Below are 16,740 nucleotides of genomic sequence, written 5' to 3'. Positions count from 1 at the left end.
CATTTTACCTAAATGAATTCACAACAGCTTGGGCGTGAATTGTGAATGTGTTGCGTATAAGGAGGTAGAATATACCAAGGGACCAACTAAACTTTTGTCACTCTGGAGGTGTCGCAGGTCTCTTAGTAGTATATAGTGTCCATCCTAACTCCTCTTTTGGAACAGACTCTTTATTGAGTCCTACCTTTAGAAGCAGCAGAATTCACCAGGAAAATGCTGTCCTGGAACATCTAAACCAGAGGTACTGGGGCCCCGTCCTTCTTGTCCCAATATTAGTTTCCTAATACCTTCCTCTTGAAAACGGAGAAATGATACGGCAGGACGTGCACATTGGAACAGCACGTAAGAGTTGTACAGCATAATCTGTACAATGTGCACGGCCAGCGCTTTTGTACCATATCTTCGTTTTCCGTAGGGAAATTATCGCCAAGTGTTGCTCTTATTCACCCTAGCGATGCCCATTGTGACGAATATTGCTGCTTTTGGCTGGACCAAATCGACCAGCCAATAGCGGCAAACATGGACAGAGGGGGGCAGCAAAACCCTTCTGGACCGCAAGGCACAATTGGTGTCAGGAACAGCCGCCACCCTGCCCCGATCACCGTGTCTGCAGACATGGTGATCGGTATTACTGACGTCATAAGTAAATTCGCTGCTATTGGCTGGTCTGAATGAGCCAATAGCAGCGATCATGAACTGGGGGTGTGGGGGGGACGGAACCCTTCTGGTCCATGGGGCAGGATGGATGGCTGTCAGGAACAGCCGCCATCTTGCCCCGATCACTGTGTCTGAACAGTGTTGGCAAGTCACTACCCGCCGCACCGTTCTATAACAACGCGCGTTGGGAATGGGCTATACAATCTTTATTTATTTTTTAAGCAATTTAGTCAAATAAGGGATTATTTTTTGTGGGACGAGATGCACTGTAAAAAAACCCTTCATTTTAGTGGGTTTTTAGTTTATTGAAGCAATTTTTACATGTGGAGGAAAATAAAATCATCAATTCTTGTTTGGGATTTTTAGCATTTTTTTGGGGGGTGTTCACTGTAGCATAACAATAATATATTATCTTTATTCTACGGATCACTATGATTACGGTGATGCCTCATTTATATAGTTTATTTTATATTTGTCCAATTTTATTGAAGAAAAACTAGAATAGAAAAAATTGCATTTGTTTTAGTATTGCTATTTTTATAGCAGCATAACTATAGTATTTTTTGATTGACGTAGCTGGTTGTGAGCTTATTTTTTGCGTGAAAAGTTGTTCTTTTCAGTGGTATCATTTTGGTGCTTGTAACTTTTTCGTATCACTTTTTAGAACATTTTTTGTAAAGCAATTTGATAAAAAGTTTTAATTTTTGGCAAGTTTTTTGGGGTTTATTTCTACCACGTTCACCGAGCGGGTCCAATTATGATTAGGATTTATTGTACAGATTGTTACGGACGCAGCGATACCAAATAAGTGGTTTTTTTTTGTGATTTAGTGTTTTTTATACTTTATTACTTGTGTACAGGGAAATGTGGTGTTTGTGGGGACTTTCACTTTCTTTTATTATTTATTTTTATTAAAAAAAAACTTTATTGTTTTAACTTTTTTTTACAGTAACTGACATTTTAGCTTGAACAAGTGATCTTCTGATCACTTGTTCAAGCTCTTTTACAAGTGACACAGTGCAATACAGAAGTATTGCACTGTGTAATGTAAGACACTGAGCATGCTGCCAGGAGGCACGGACCCGGCACTGGGAGGAAGATCGCGCAGCCCCGGGCACCGGCAGTCCCGGGGCTGCGATCGGAGCTGCGAGGACCCCCCGGTAAGCGCCGCGGGGGGGGGGGGGGGTGTTCAGATTCACTTGAAATGGTTTTTAAATGCCTCTAACACGCCGCGGTCAGCGCGACCGCGGCGTGTTAGGGGTTAACACCCGCGATCGGAGAAATCTCCGATCGCGGGTGTTAGAGGCGGGTGTCGGCTATAATATATAGCCGACATCCGCAGCTTCTGGCGCCGGCTCCGTTCAGGACCTGGCGCCAGAAGCTTGACGTAATAGTACTGCATTTTGCGGGAACGCACCTCCCGCCATGCAGTACTATTACGTCAAATGTCGGGAAGGGGTTAAAAACCAAATATACTGTATCATTGACATGACTATAGACCCAAGTTATCACAAATATTCCAACAGAAGCCGGATGGACGCCACTATAGTAAATGGGTATCATTGGTGCCCTTTCTGCCCAAGCCGTGTTCACATGATACACTTGATTTGCATTTTGAAGCACATTTTGACTGCATTCAAGACCAGGAAGTGCTCTTTATGGATAGCGCTCCTGTTTCTCTATGTGACTGTAGCTGCTATGTGCAGAACATGCAATTTACACACCTGTTCATTTTCTGTTCTCTCCCCCTTTATCACTGCAGCTTCTATCCTCTCCTGGGAGCAAGAGCTGATGACATGGGAGAAGCAGAAACTGCTCCAGGGGATCGACGGGCTGCTCATGCCTGTGTTGGGGGATGCAAAGAATTCCTTATATTTTCTCTCTGTACAGAAAGCAGAACGCTGTCTTCTTTTGACTTGATTTATGCTGATAAAGATAACCAGTGTCCTCTGCCGCCTGCCCTGACCTATTGCTACTTGCCTGTCCCCAACTAAGAGATTGGCTGCCTTTCCTGTACCCCGACCATGGCTGCCACCACTGACAAGTCGCGCCTGACCTGGTGGTACCACGCCGCAGCAAGTCCAACCCGCTTTTCGGCAGGCTCTGGTGAAAACCGGGTACTACTTAGACTCTGGTCACAGGTGTCAGCTTGTGACATCGTCCGCAATGGTTCAGAGGATCTACTACCTCTCAGCCTGACAAAGAGAGATGAGACAGATCAGAGATGAGATGATGAGGTCCACAAGATGCATACTTAACACAATGACAGTGTCAGCTCTGCTACATCTAAGGTACACACACACTATTAGATCTGCTGTGCCCCCCCCTCCTTCCTCCTCGGATAAAGAACTTAGTAGTTTTCCTCTTACTGCTGTTGTTAGCTGGCAGGAAGTCAGTGTATAACAGTGTGAGCTTGTCCTGGAATGCAGCGGGAGGGGCCGCTGCAGAGAGCAGAGAACAGCTCAGCTCCACAGCGTCAGATAAGATGGCTGCCGACCCTAAAGTCACATGATGCAGGGTCGGAAACCAGGGAAAAATGAAATTGTGTACACCAGGACTCATAGAGACAGGTTTGAATTAGAGAATGTGTTATTTTGTTATCCTGAGTATATTTAAGAAACTTGTCTTTATGGGAATACCCCTTTAAGCACTGGGGAAAAAGTTCAAGGAGTCCCTTGACTTAAGAATTTCGTATGTGAGTCAACTTCAAGGGATTAGGGCTTTGGCCCAACCTGGAGAAGAAGAAGTCTATATACATTTTACAGTACCTTTTATTGGCATCAGCCCATCAGGGGATTAATCAGTGCTTGATGCTGAAGCAGGGTCTCCGGCAGTGACAACAGCTGCCTGGAGGTAGTCAGCAGTACCAGTCCAAATAGTAGATCCTGGAGACTTGAGTGCGCTTAAAGGCAGCTAGCTGGAGACACCCGAATGTGGAAACTGGAACTGCAGATGTAAATGCAGGAACAGTTGGGATGTCATCTAATGCTGTTGCAAGGATGGAGGATGCAGGAACACGTGCTGATTCAGCTGGGAAGTTATCCTCTGGAACAGAAGCTCTCACCCCCTTGAGGTCATCCACTGCAATAATCGTCTCAGTAAGAGTATCAGGAATGCTGGTTGACTCTGGAACCGTTGACAAAGGACACCCTGAAGCTCTAGCTGTAGCTGTTACAGTATGCGGCAAAGAAGGGAAGCAAGCACTTCTGACTAACCTTTGGCAACTGGGGGCGCTTTGGAGACCGTGATGATGACAGCAAAAGCTGTAGATTCTAGTCTATTGCTGACTAGTAGAAGATGGTTATTCCTCAACTGACCTGTAGCTGTTGGGGGTGCTGTAGAGCTTACAGTGGCCACCTCTTTAGCTGACAGGGTGCTCTCACCGGACTGCATGGATCCCTTACCAGGTGGTCATAGGTACTCTGTAGGCCCTCTGCAAGGAGGCCGAACTGCACCCCAGCCGTGTCTATAAGGGAGATAGTAACAGTCACTGTAATTTGGGCCCTGGGGGCCATGGTACTCACATTAGTGGTGGTCCTCTCAAGGAATCAGAGCTCCAGTTGCTACTGCTGTGGGGTATCCTCCATTTTAAACAAAGGGCGGGAGATGGCTGCAAGTGGTGTAGCAGATAGAAGTGCCCGGTGCTCCTTGGCAGACCATGTAACACTTGGTTCTTCAATCCAGCGGATGTATGGCATGTCGGCAGGTCAGGAGACAGCACATGGAGAAATCCCAGATTAACCCTCTTCCTTGCTGGATGGCTGCAGCATTGGTCTTCTCCAATGAGGTACTTCATGCCTGTAGGGAGAGTCTTCAGCTCTTCACGTCAGGAGTCCATTAGGTCGGAACTGCTGTCTACAGTTGGAAATCTGTTCCTTCTGGAATAAATATACTGGTGTTAGACTTCTTGTAAGTCATGCTTGGTGTTGAGGGGGTGCTTTTCACGGTAGCAAAAGGAGGCAGTGGGGCACAAAAACTAAGGGCTTTGCGCCACACTTTTGTCAGACTGTGCACCTTCTTCTATGCTAAAACAGGTATCTAAGAAGTGTCTGCGCCGCTATTGTGTTGCATGTGACCCTTTTGTGGCGCAGCTGTGCTGGCCTCTATGCGACTGATTCGGACCAAACACCTTAGTGAATCGCAGCACCCAGCATTATATACGGAAATAGCACTTTTAGTGCAGTTTCCGACTTTCTAAGTTCAATGGTGCACCATTGTTTTCCAATTCCCACAAGAAATTTCCCACTGAGAAATAAATTTTTTTACGAAGAAAATAAGCCCTCACAGAGTGTGCATGGAAAAATGAACAATAAAAGGCTGCAACACAAAGGGGTTAAAAATATCTTTGAAAAAAATTTAAATGTTCACGCGATATGTGGCATCACGTTTTGGTGCATTCCAAAGGTTTCAGCCTTGATCACATGTTGAGGTTACATTGCGTTTCCACCACATCTACTAAAACGCAATGTAATCTCAGCATGTGATCAAGGCTGAAGCCTTTGGAATGCAACAAAAACGCATCAAAAAACGTGACGCATCGGGTGAAAGCGCCCTCAAGGATCAGTTTTCAGCACAGTGGGGCACATTTACTTACCCATCCCGTCGCAATCCCTGAAGTCCGTGATTCACTAAAATCTTGCTTCCAATTTCCTGCATGTGTCGCTTCCCCGCTCAGGGCCGTCGGAGTTCGCCATCTTCTTCCCGGGGCATGTAAGTGCATGACTTGCGACACAATTTTGAATGTTAAATCCTGCGCTTAGTCCGAATCAGTCGAGTTGTCCGACGGCCACACGCCCAATTTGTGTCGCATGAAAGTCGTCACGATTGCGCCAAAATCCAATTGCGTGCGCCAACAACCCCTGTTAAATGCAGGGCAAAACAGAAAAAGTGGGGAAACCCAGCGAAAATGCGGTCTGCGGACCCTTAGTAAATGTGCCCCAGTGTGTCATTAAAGGGGTTGTCCACTTTAGGGGTTGTTTGTGTAATTAAAAGTTATACAATTTTCCAATATACTTTCTGTATCACATCCTCCTAGCTTTTTAGTTCTCTGAATGACTGTGGGTTGAATCTACCTGGCATGGCTCTTCCAGATTTTATTTTGAACCTGCAAAGGTTAAGGTTCTCATTCACCGAGCTCCGCCCCTCTAACCTGGAGCCGACTCCCTACTCTAATAAATTCCCCAAGGTTCTTGCTCTGGTTAGAGAACTTCTTTCTTGCTCTCTTGTCTGGAAAACGCAGAGGCAAGCAAGCAAGGTTGTTGGGGGGCTGGAATTTTAGGGTTCACTGTCATGAGTGTTGTCCCGGAGTCCAGTCTCCATTACATGATGTTTGGATTTCTATGCTCTTAGGTCCACTTCCCATTTCTGTTTAGGTTTCTGTTTTGTAGATTCATTTTAAAAGTGTATCCATTTTTTTGTAATGGTGTCCATTAGCAACCGTTTTTATATCTTCCTTTAGACATTAGGTTATTTGAGTGAATAGTTGGAATAAAAAATGGATGGTCAGAAAATAATGAAAAGGGAAAGTAACTGAAACTTACAGAAAGCAAGGTGTCAATTAAAAATAAAAAAAATATATGTTTAAAGTATTGATTAAAAAAATGTATACTTTTCTATTCGAGCATCCCTCCAGAGAGATGTTTAAATTACATTCCATGTTTTTTTTTAATATTTTTTTCTTTTTTAGACAAGAAAAAAACCAGTACAAGAGTTATCTTGCTCGCAGGCTGATATATACATAACCAAACTGCTGGTGACCATCACAGGATCAATATGTGCAAAGAAAACAGTGTGTTTCAGGCATTACAGACAAGGAGCTGTTATCTGCAGGGCCACCACTAGGAATTTTGGGACCCCCTGACCGGGAAATTTTGTGGGCCCCCCACTCCCACAGAATGACAATCCAGCCCTGTGTGCATAATGAGTTCCCTGCATCTGGGATGTGAGGAGGGTGTTATGTGATTTGGGGGCCCTTCTCCTCCTCGGGGGCCCCCTGAACAAAGTCACACTTAACTCCACCCCCTGGTTATTTTTTGTTCTCCTGCCTCCCATCTATAGCAGACCCCTTCCTACTCAAAGACCCCCCCCTAAGCCCTACAGACAACTCCCCATCTAGAAAATTAGCCTCAGAGATTTTCCATTGAATTGAGATTGAATGCATAAACTGCTGCGTGTCCCTCCAGACCTCATTTACCACCATTACTGATACTTTTCCAGCCTTTAAGTAGTGCCTCCGCTGCCTCTGAATGTCCTGGTTGTCGCCCAACCTCTGAACTGCACCTCCTTCAGGCCCTTCTGTGAGTTAACACCATTAAACAAGTTTTCTGAGGCCTCCAATCTATTCTGGAAGGCACGTTGTATCTGCGCAAGCTGAAAGATTTGCGATCCCCCCCAGCTGATATTTTGAGATCAGCTCCTCTCTCTCTAGCCACCTATGTTCTTAACCCCTTAAGGACGCAGCCATTTTGTAGCTTAAGGCTCAGCCCGATTTTTTGGATTCTGACCTGCGTCGCTTTATATGGTTATAACTTTTGAACACTGTTACTTATCAAAACGATTCTGAGATTGTTTTTTCCCCACATGTTGTACTTAATTTATTGGTAAATTTTGGCTGATAAGTTTTGCGTTTATTTACAAAAAAAAGAAAATATGATAAATTTTTTGAAAAATTTGCCATTTTCGAAATTCAAAATCATTGCGTTTTCAGGCAGATAGACTTACCACCTAAATAAGTTGCTGAATAACATTTCCCATTTGTCTACTTTACATTTTCATAATTTCTGAAATGTCTGGATAATTTATTTTGATGTCACGCGGCTTACAAAAAGAATATCGCTTTTCCGGATTTTCAGAATTGACTATTTTGGGGATAAATACAGTTTTGAATGAAATTTTACATATTTCGCATCAAAACCCCCTATATAACCAACCCATTTTCAAATCTGCACCCCTCAAGCTATCAGAAACCGCTTTTACGAAGATTGTTAACCCCTTGAGATCTTCATAGTAATTGAATCAAAATGGAGGTGAAATTTAGAATGGTCAAATTGTTCCCTTATACGTTCATTTAGCACTAAAATTTACACATTTCCAAAATATAAAAAGAGAAAACCCACCATACAATTTGTTCTGCAATTTCTCCTGAGTACAAAGACTTGTTTTATGGGCGCACAGCGAGACGCAGAAGGGAAGGAGAGCCCTGCAACTGCCAGGATTTTAGTTTCCTCATTGGCCCCTTTTGAAGGCTATAAAATTTTCGCTTTTTCGTTATTTGGGCCATGTGACGGCATTTTTTTTGCGCGATGAGATGCTTTTTCCATTGTTACCATTTTGGGGTTGGTATCACCTATTGTTGAAAATTTAGGAACTTTTTTTGAGGGCAGGAGTAGAAAAGCATCAATTCTGTACTGGATTTTTTACTCTTTTTTTTTTTGGTGTTCACCGTATAGACTAATAATCATGTTATCTTTATTCTATGGGTCGATACGATTACGGGGATACCAGACTTGAATATATTTTCTTACGTTTTACTAAATTTGTCAAACAAAACCCTAATGTGGGGAAAAATCTATCATTTATGTATTGCCGTCTTCCAAGTGGCATAACATTGTTACTTTTTTGGCTACGGAGCTGGTTGATGGCTTATTTTTTGCGGGACATGTTGTAGTTTGCACCAGTATCATGTCAGAGTACACATGGTTTTTTGATCACATTTTATAGCATTTTTTGTGGGATTGAATAGCTAAAAATCATAATTTTTGGAAGGTTTATAGCAGTTTTTTTTACGGCGTTTATCGTGGGGGTTCAATAATGATTTACTTTTATTCAATGGGTTGTTACGGACGCGGTGATACTATATATGTGGGGTTTGTGTTATGATTTAGACTTTTTTTTTTAGTTATATGTCTCTTTATATGTTTTGGGGGTTTGGGGCATTTTTAGTGATTTATTACTTTATTTTTTTATTGAATAACATTTTTTTTTTTACTTTTTCACTTTTATATCCTCTGATTGCTTGTTCATGATAATATTCTGCAATACTCATGTATTGCAGAGTATTATCAGTGTCAGCCTATACACTTGCATAGGCTGGCACTGTGCCAGTAAGATGACGTCACAGACGCCATCTTACCGGCAATTCTTGCAGGTAACTCTGGGGTCCAGATCGGACCCCAGAGTTGCTATAGCAACGATCGGCGCCCCCCGAAAACGGGGGGGGGGGGGCGATCGTGGGGAAAGACCCCCCAGATGCATGTTAGATGCCGCGGTCGCGCTGACCGCGCCATTTAACAGGTTTAGCACCCGCGATCGGAGTCAACTCCGATCGCGGGTGTTACACTGGGGTGCCGGCTATCAGTCACAGCCGGCACCCCGTGTTTCCCGATGCCGGTTCGGCTCAGATCTTGTCATTGAGCTCAGCGTCCGATATATCGGACGCTGAGCGTTAACAGGTTAAGCATGTATTCAAATGTTTAGGAGCAGCTTCTCACAATGTTATGTTCTCACCCATTATGATCCACACCTGCTTTTTGCTTCAAAAACTCCACCTGAAAAACTGAACGTGTAAAAGCACCTTCAGGGTTCAGCAATTCTCAGACCTTCAAGACTCCCTTATCTTTCCATTTCAAAAAGAGCCTATTTTGCTTGCCTTGAGTGAAGCCCAGGTGGTTCCATAAAGGAACGTATTTGTGCACTCTCCAAGATTATTTAAAGCCTTTGCGCAGCGCCCTACAGGCAGCAAAAGTATCCTTAGTACTGATAGCCCTTTTAACTGTCTGGGTAACAGCTAGTGCCGTTCAGACAGTCTGCTATATGGCGAAATAGGCATGTCAGATTTTAGGATCTAGTATCGGGTAGATTAAGGCCCGTTCTACCCTTGCGAGTTCTACCCGGTTTGCACTGTCCCACCTTTTTCCTTAGGTACCATTAGCTTGCATAGGCCTATCCTAGGAATTGAGACAAAAAAAAAACAAACACAAATTACAAGCACAATTGAACCGCTCAGAGGTGTAGCTCGGTCTGATTGGATCTGCTTTCCCAGTAAACCCATTTGATCGGTCACCCGTCATGTTTGCTTGCACACAATACAAAACACTGGGTACTTGTTGCAGATTACATGTGTTTCACTGGAAATGCAAGAGATGTCTTTTGGGGTTAAAGGGGTTCTCCGGTCACATATGTCACGGGTGGTCCCGCGACCCACATCGCGGGTCGTGGGCTCACCCGTGCCGCCCGGCCCCCGCCAGCGCGCCGCCAGCGCATCTCACCCGTCCCGGCTCCTGGCTCGCTCCCCTCCGCTGTGCGCGCGTCCCCGACTGCTAGGGCGCGCGCGCGCGGCACCTTCTCCAAATTTAAAGGGCCAGCGCGCCATTAATTGGCGCTGGCCATATTGCCCAATTCTTCATAAGCCTGCCTCTTCCTGTTACCCTTGCCGGATCTTTGTGCCTCATAGCCTTAGAGAAAGCTTACTAGCGATTATTCCTGCTTTCCTGTGTATTCCTGCGTTCCTGTGTATTCCTGCGTTCCTGTGTATTCCTGCGTTCCCGTGTATTCCTGTGTGTTCCCGCTCCTTTGTCCTGTGTTACCCAAGTTCCTCCGTGTTGCTGTGTTCCGTGTGCCTGTGTTCCCGTTCCCACCTGCCTGGACCTCCTGTTGCTGACCCCGGACTTGGACCTGACGTTGCATCTCTGCCGCCTGCCCTGACCCTGTGCCTGGACCTGTCTACGAGATTGTCATCCGCTAAGGTACCTCGACCTCGGCTGCCACCGTGGGCTAGTCACACCTGGGAACGACCTAGTGGTATCCTGCCGCAGCAAGTCCAACCCGCTTTGCGGCGGGCTCTGGTGAATACCAGGTGCCGCTAGGCTCCGGTTCCGGGTGTTGGCTAGTTACATCTCCCGCGGTGGTCCAGAGGATCCACTGATCCTAACAGTAAGATCCGGCCATGGATCCCGCCGAGGCTTCTTCTCCCAGTCAGCCTGATCTCGCCACCATCGTGATCCACCAGTCCCGGCAGATTGCTGCACATTGGAATCAACTGGAGCAAGTCACCGCCATGCTGCAACAGCTGCTAGCAACCCAGCATCAGCAACAGTCTCCTGAGGTGGCCGCTGCGACTCCTGCTACCCCGGCTTATCTTCCTGCTGCTGAACCCAGGCTACGTCTCTCTTTGCCCGGCAAGTATGACGGGGATCCCAAGATGTGCAGGGGCTTCATCACCCAGTGCTCCCTGCACATAGAACTTATGCCGTCGCAATTTTCCACAGAGCGGTCCAAGGTGGCATTTGTCCTCAGCCTCCTTTCCGGGAAGGCCCTGTCCTGGGCCACTCCTCTTTGGGACAGGGATGACCCGATTGTCGCTACCCTCTCGGAATTTCTGGCAGAGTTCCGGTCAGTCTTCGAGGAACCGGCCCGAGCTTCCTCTGCGGAGTCTGCATTATTGAACCTGCGCCAGGGTAACTCATCTGTGGGAGAGTACGCAGTTCAGTTCCGCACCCTGGCTTCTGAACTTGCCTGGAACGATGCGGCCCTCATTGCTACCTTCAAGAAAGGACTTTCTGCGCAGGTCAAGGACGCGCTGGCAGCACGGGACCTGCCGTCAACTCTGAGTGGTCTAATCACCCTGGCCACTCGAATTGATGTGCGGTTTAAGGAGTGCGCTGAGGAACTACGCAGCGAGTACCCCCAAGGCCGTGTTAGACGTCTTCCTCGCCTGGCACCTGTATTCCAAAAGCCGCTTCAGCCCCCGGCTGAATCTTCTGCTGATGAACCTATGCAGGTGGACCGAGTCCGGCTTTCTCTACAAAAGCGTTCCAGGCGACGTCAGGAGAACCTGTGCATGTATTGTGCCAGCCCAGGGCACTTCGTCGGGGCTTGTCCTGTCCGCCCCCAACGTCCGGGAAACGCCAGCACCTAGGCTTCTCAGGAGAAGCGTCCCTAGGTGAGAATAAAGCTTCTCCACGCTTGACTCTCCCCGTACTCCTCAGCGTTGGCACTGGCACCCAGATCCAAGTTTCCGCCTTCCTGGATTCGGGCTCTACAGCAAACTTTATGGATGCTGCCCTGGTCTCCCAGCATCACTTCCCGGTGGTTCGTCTCAGGAAGCCATTGTCCATTGCCTCGGTCAGTGGCCAAATTCTCTCCGTGCCCATCCGGTTTCGCACAGAACCCCTGCTCCTGCAAGTTGGAGCATTACATAGAGAAAGACTGTCCTTTTTTGTGCTGCCCCAGTGCACTTCCACTCTCCTGCTGGGCCTCCCCTGGTTGCAACATCATGCCCCTGTTCTGGACTGGTCTTCTGGGGAGATTCTCCGCTGGGGTTCATCACACAGTGTGATTGTTCATCACACTGTATAAAGGTTCTACATCCGCTCCCTGTCGGGACTTCTACCTTGTCGCCTAAGCCTTTGGGGGGGCTTCCCGCTCCATACCAGGACTTCGCGGATGTGTTCTCCAAGAAACAAGCTGAGACCCTTCCTCCACATCGTCCCTACGATTGCCCCATCGACCTGCTGCCTGGATCTTCTCCTCCTCGGGGTCGGGTGTACCCGCTCTCGGTACCTGAAACAGCCGCCATGTCCGAGTATGTCCAGGAGAATCTGCAAAGAGGCTTCATTCGCAAATCCACCTCTCCGGCAGGCGCCGGCTTCTTTTTTGTCACCAAGAAAGATGGCTCTCTCCGCCCCTGTATTGACTATCGCGCTCTTAACAAAGTCACCGTTAAGAATCGCTATCCTCTGCCGTTGATCACGGAGCTGTTTGATCGCCTACGGGGTGCCAGAGTCTTTACCAAGTTGGATCTTCGTGGGGCCTACAATCTTATCCGCATCAGGAGGGGCGACGAGTGGAAGACCGCCTTTAACACCCGTGATGGGCATTTTGAATATTTAGTTATGCCTTTCGGACTCTGTAATGCGCCAGCCGTTTTCCAAGAGTTTGTCAACGATATCTTCAGGGACTTATTGTACCGCTGTGTTGTGGTTTACCTGGATGACATCCTTGTGTATTCTGCTGACCTCGAGTCCCACCATTCCCATGTACGGCAAGTGCTCAGCCGCCTCAGGGCCAACCATCTCTACGCCAAACTGGAGAAGTGCCTGTTTCATCAAAAAAGCCTTCCATTCCTTGGCTACATTATTTCCGATAAAGGCTTGCAAATGGATCCTGACAAGTTATCTGCGGTTCTTCAGTGGCCACGCCCAGTGGGACTACGGGCTATTCAAAGATTCCTGGGATTCGCAAATTATTATAGACAATTCATTCCTCACTTCTCGACTCTGGTAGCTCCTATGGTGGCCTGATTTGGTCAAGGACGTTCGGGATTTTGTGCGGTCCTGTACCTCTTGTGCTCGTAATAAGCCCTCACGACAAAAACCAGCTGGTCTTCTGTTGCCGTTACCCGTGCCTACCTGCCCGTGGTCTCACGTGGCTATGGACTTTATTACAGATCTGCCACCATCATCTGGCAATACCGTTATCTGGGTGGTAACCGACCGCTTTTCCAAAATGTCTCATTTTGTTCCTCTGCCAGGCCTGCCGTCTGCTCCACACCTTGCCAGCCAGTTCTTCACCCACATCTTTCGCCTACATGGACTTCCGTTGCACATCGTCTCGGACCGAGGGGTCCAGTTTGTCTCCGGCTTCTGGCGAGCCCTGTGTAATCAACTGCAGATAAAACTGGACTTCTCTTCTGCGTACCATCCTCAGTCTAATGGACAGGTTGAAAGAGTTAACCAGACATTGGGCTGTTACCTGCGTCACTTTGTCTCTGCCCGTCAGGATAACTGGTTCACTTTGCTACCTTGGGCAGAGTTCTCATATAACTCCCTGGATTCGGAGTCTGCTGGTGCATCACCCTTCTTTGTTCTATATGGAAGACATCCACGTCCACCCCTACCTCCCTCCGTGTCTGCTGATGTCTGCTGTGGAAGAGTTGGTAACGGACCTTAAAGCTATTTGGGAACAGACTCGTCAGTCCCTGCTTCAGGCCTCTGCCCGCACCAAGACTCAGGCCGATAAAAAACGCAGGTCTCCTCCCATCTTCTCTCCAGGGGATAAAGTGTGGCTGTCTTCAAAATATGTCCGGTTGAAGATTCCCAGCTACAAGCTTGGCCCTCGCTATCTGGGTCCATTTGAGGTGCTGAAGCGTATTAACCCTGTGGCCTATAAGCTGCGCTTTCCTCCCACCATGCGCATTCCGAACTCCTTTCATGTCTCCCTGCTCAAGCCTGTCATCTTGAATCGCTTCTCCCAGCAAGATCCTCCTCCTACTCCAGTGGCGGACTCTACCAACACCTATGAGGTAAAAGAGATCTTGGACATGAAGACGGTGAGGGGGAAGCGGTTCTTCTTGGTTGACTGGAGGGGGTTCGGGCCTGAAGAAAGGTCGTGGGAGCCAGAGGACAACATATTGGATCATAGTCTTCTGCAGAGGTTCCTCCAGCCTAGGAGGAGGGGGAGGCCGAAGGGGGGGGGGGTACTGTCACGGGTGGTCCCGCGACCCACATCGCGGGTCGCGGGCTCACCCGTGCCGCCCTGCCCCCGCCAGCGCATCTCACCCGTCCCGGCTCCTGGTTCGCTCCCCTCCGCTGTGCGCGCGCGTCCCTGACTGCTAGGGCACGCGCGCGGAACCTTCTCCAAATTTAAAGGGCCAGCGCGCCATTAATTGGCGCTGGCCATATTGCCCAATTCTTCATAAGCCTGCCTCTTCCTGTTACCCTTGCCGGATCTTTGTGCCTCATAGCCTTAGAGAAAGCTTACTAGCGAGTATTCCTGCGTTCCTGTGTATTCCTGCGTTCCCGTGTATTCCTGTGTGTTCCCGCTCCTGTGTCCTGTGTTACCCGAGTTCCTCCGTGTTGCTGTGTTCCGTGTGCCTGTGTTCCCGTTCCCACCTGCCTGGACCTCCTGTTGCTGACCCCGGACTTGGACCTGACGTTGCATCTCTGCCGCCTGCCCTGACCCTGTGCCTGGACCTGTCTACGAGATTGTCATCCGCTAAGGTACCTCGACCTCGGCTGCCACCGTGGGCTAGTCACACCTGGGAACGACCTAGTGGTATCCTGCCGCAGCAAGTCCAACCCGCTTTGCGGTGAATACCAGGTGCCGCTAGACTCCGGTTCCGGGTGTTGGCTAGTTACATCTCCCGCGGTGGTCCAGAGGATCCACTGATCCTAACAACATAAAGTTAGGTTCTATGATACAGGGTATGACCTAGCTTTCTCAGTGATGTAACCCCCAAGGATCATGAGAATGGCGCCCCCCCCACATGTATTCAATTATTAAGTCTTCTCCCTCTTCTTTATTGGCGGTATTTGTAGGATCTTAGGGATATTTATTTAAATTCAAAAATTCTTCTGTTAATAACTCCCTCCATTATGGTTATATTCTTGGATATATCTATATAGGGGGGCTATTGAGAGGAATGCCAGTAATATTCCTCCTGGGAAAATTAACTCTCAAGTTTTTAACAAGGTTTTTCTGTCCATGGGAGGGAGATTCTTTCTCTTTTATAGGTGCTTAACAGGACCATGGAAATTAAATTATTGTTAAGAGTAATGTGCCCATTCCATACCACCAATAGAGTTGTATGAGATGGAAACTACTTCATGCAAGTTCTTCCCATCTATGAAAGCCATAGAATTCTTGTTGGCTTATGGATATAGTTAAATAGTTAGGAGAGGATAGCCCAAAATAGTGTTTCATTTTTGATGTACTGTATGTTACACAAAATCATTGTAAACCTATAAATTCTTTATGCTGCCACCAGAGGGCGCTCACAACACAAAGATGATTATTATGTCCTGGTTTCCAGTAGGGATGTGAATATAGTCTAATAACTCTGATCTTGTTATATCTGAATAATTCGGCAACTTCCTCTTGTCAAAATAAGTACCATACACAGTCCGACACTATTATTACAGGCTGGACGGAGTTTAGAGAAACATAACGCATTAGTAAAAGGGGAATAGTAACAAATAGTTATAGTATTTGTAACGCATACATTTCCAGGAGTGCTATTAACTGCTTAATTACAAGACCTGAAAAAGCTTTAAAGGGCATCTACCACCAGGATGAATGACTTTATGGAAATAAGCCTGAGGGGCTCCAGGCTCCATAGGTGTTAATGGAGCCTGGAGCCCCTTAAGCTCATTTACATACAGTCTTTCATCCCGGTGGTAGATGTTCTTTAATGAATGGACATTTTTGTGAATTTTCATAAGAAGTGGTTTAAAGGCCATATTCATCTTAAAATATTTGCACTTTTTTATGACACATAGAGCTAGTTAATAATTAACAATTGTTAAATGAAAACTTTTTTCGTTTCAAAGTTTATTTGGGGTAAAGAGTCAGAACTCACTAATGGCTTACTGCAGTATCTTCTGGTTTTATCCACACCCAGGACTGCTTTGCTGAGATATTTGATTGATGCCTGCTTTGGGTATTTTCCTGGGAAAGCTGGGTGTTGTCAGATTTTTTATGTCAGTTGTGTCTTCATTGGAGAACGGTCAAATACTTGCTTGTTTTGCATCTTCTGCTTGCTCTTTTGCTTTTAATTCTCTGGACAGGACTAAATATTGTTATTGAAGGAAATGGAAAAAAGATTGGGGTATTTCCAGACCACCACTTGGTTGAAAACAACAAAAGAATCAACATGAATACATTATTAATAATTTTTACTTCCAAAGTGGTCTATGCATTTCAACTTGTTTTTTTTGCAGGACATGTTGTACTTTACACCAGTACCATTTTGATATACTGTAGATATATCTTTATGTTTTTTAAGTAAAAAAAAATCTACCATCAAGCATGGATAAACCACTTACGGTACTTAGATCTAGGCACTATGACTATTTTAATATTTCCATAACAGAAAATAGTCCTAAAAGTTGAAAACGTCATTTTGAAAAATATAAAAAATTCTATAAAAAGCGATCAAAGGGCTGTACAGTCCTCAAAATGGTAACATTGAAAACGCCATCAAAAGTTGCAAAAAATGACACCAGCCACAGCTCCATATACCGAAGTATGTTGCCTCCTGAAGATTTTTTTTTTTTTTATAGGAGGTTTTAATTTTTGTAAATGTGT

The sequence above is a fragment of the Engystomops pustulosus genome, chromosome 6 (genome assembly GCF_040894005.1).
Source record: "Engystomops pustulosus chromosome 6, aEngPut4.maternal, whole genome shotgun sequence".
Taxonomy (NCBI): Eukaryota; Metazoa; Chordata; class Amphibia; order Anura; family Leptodactylidae; genus Engystomops; species Engystomops pustulosus.
The sequence above is the reverse complement of the archived record's forward strand: the minus strand, read 5'-3'. Positions refer to the sequence as shown.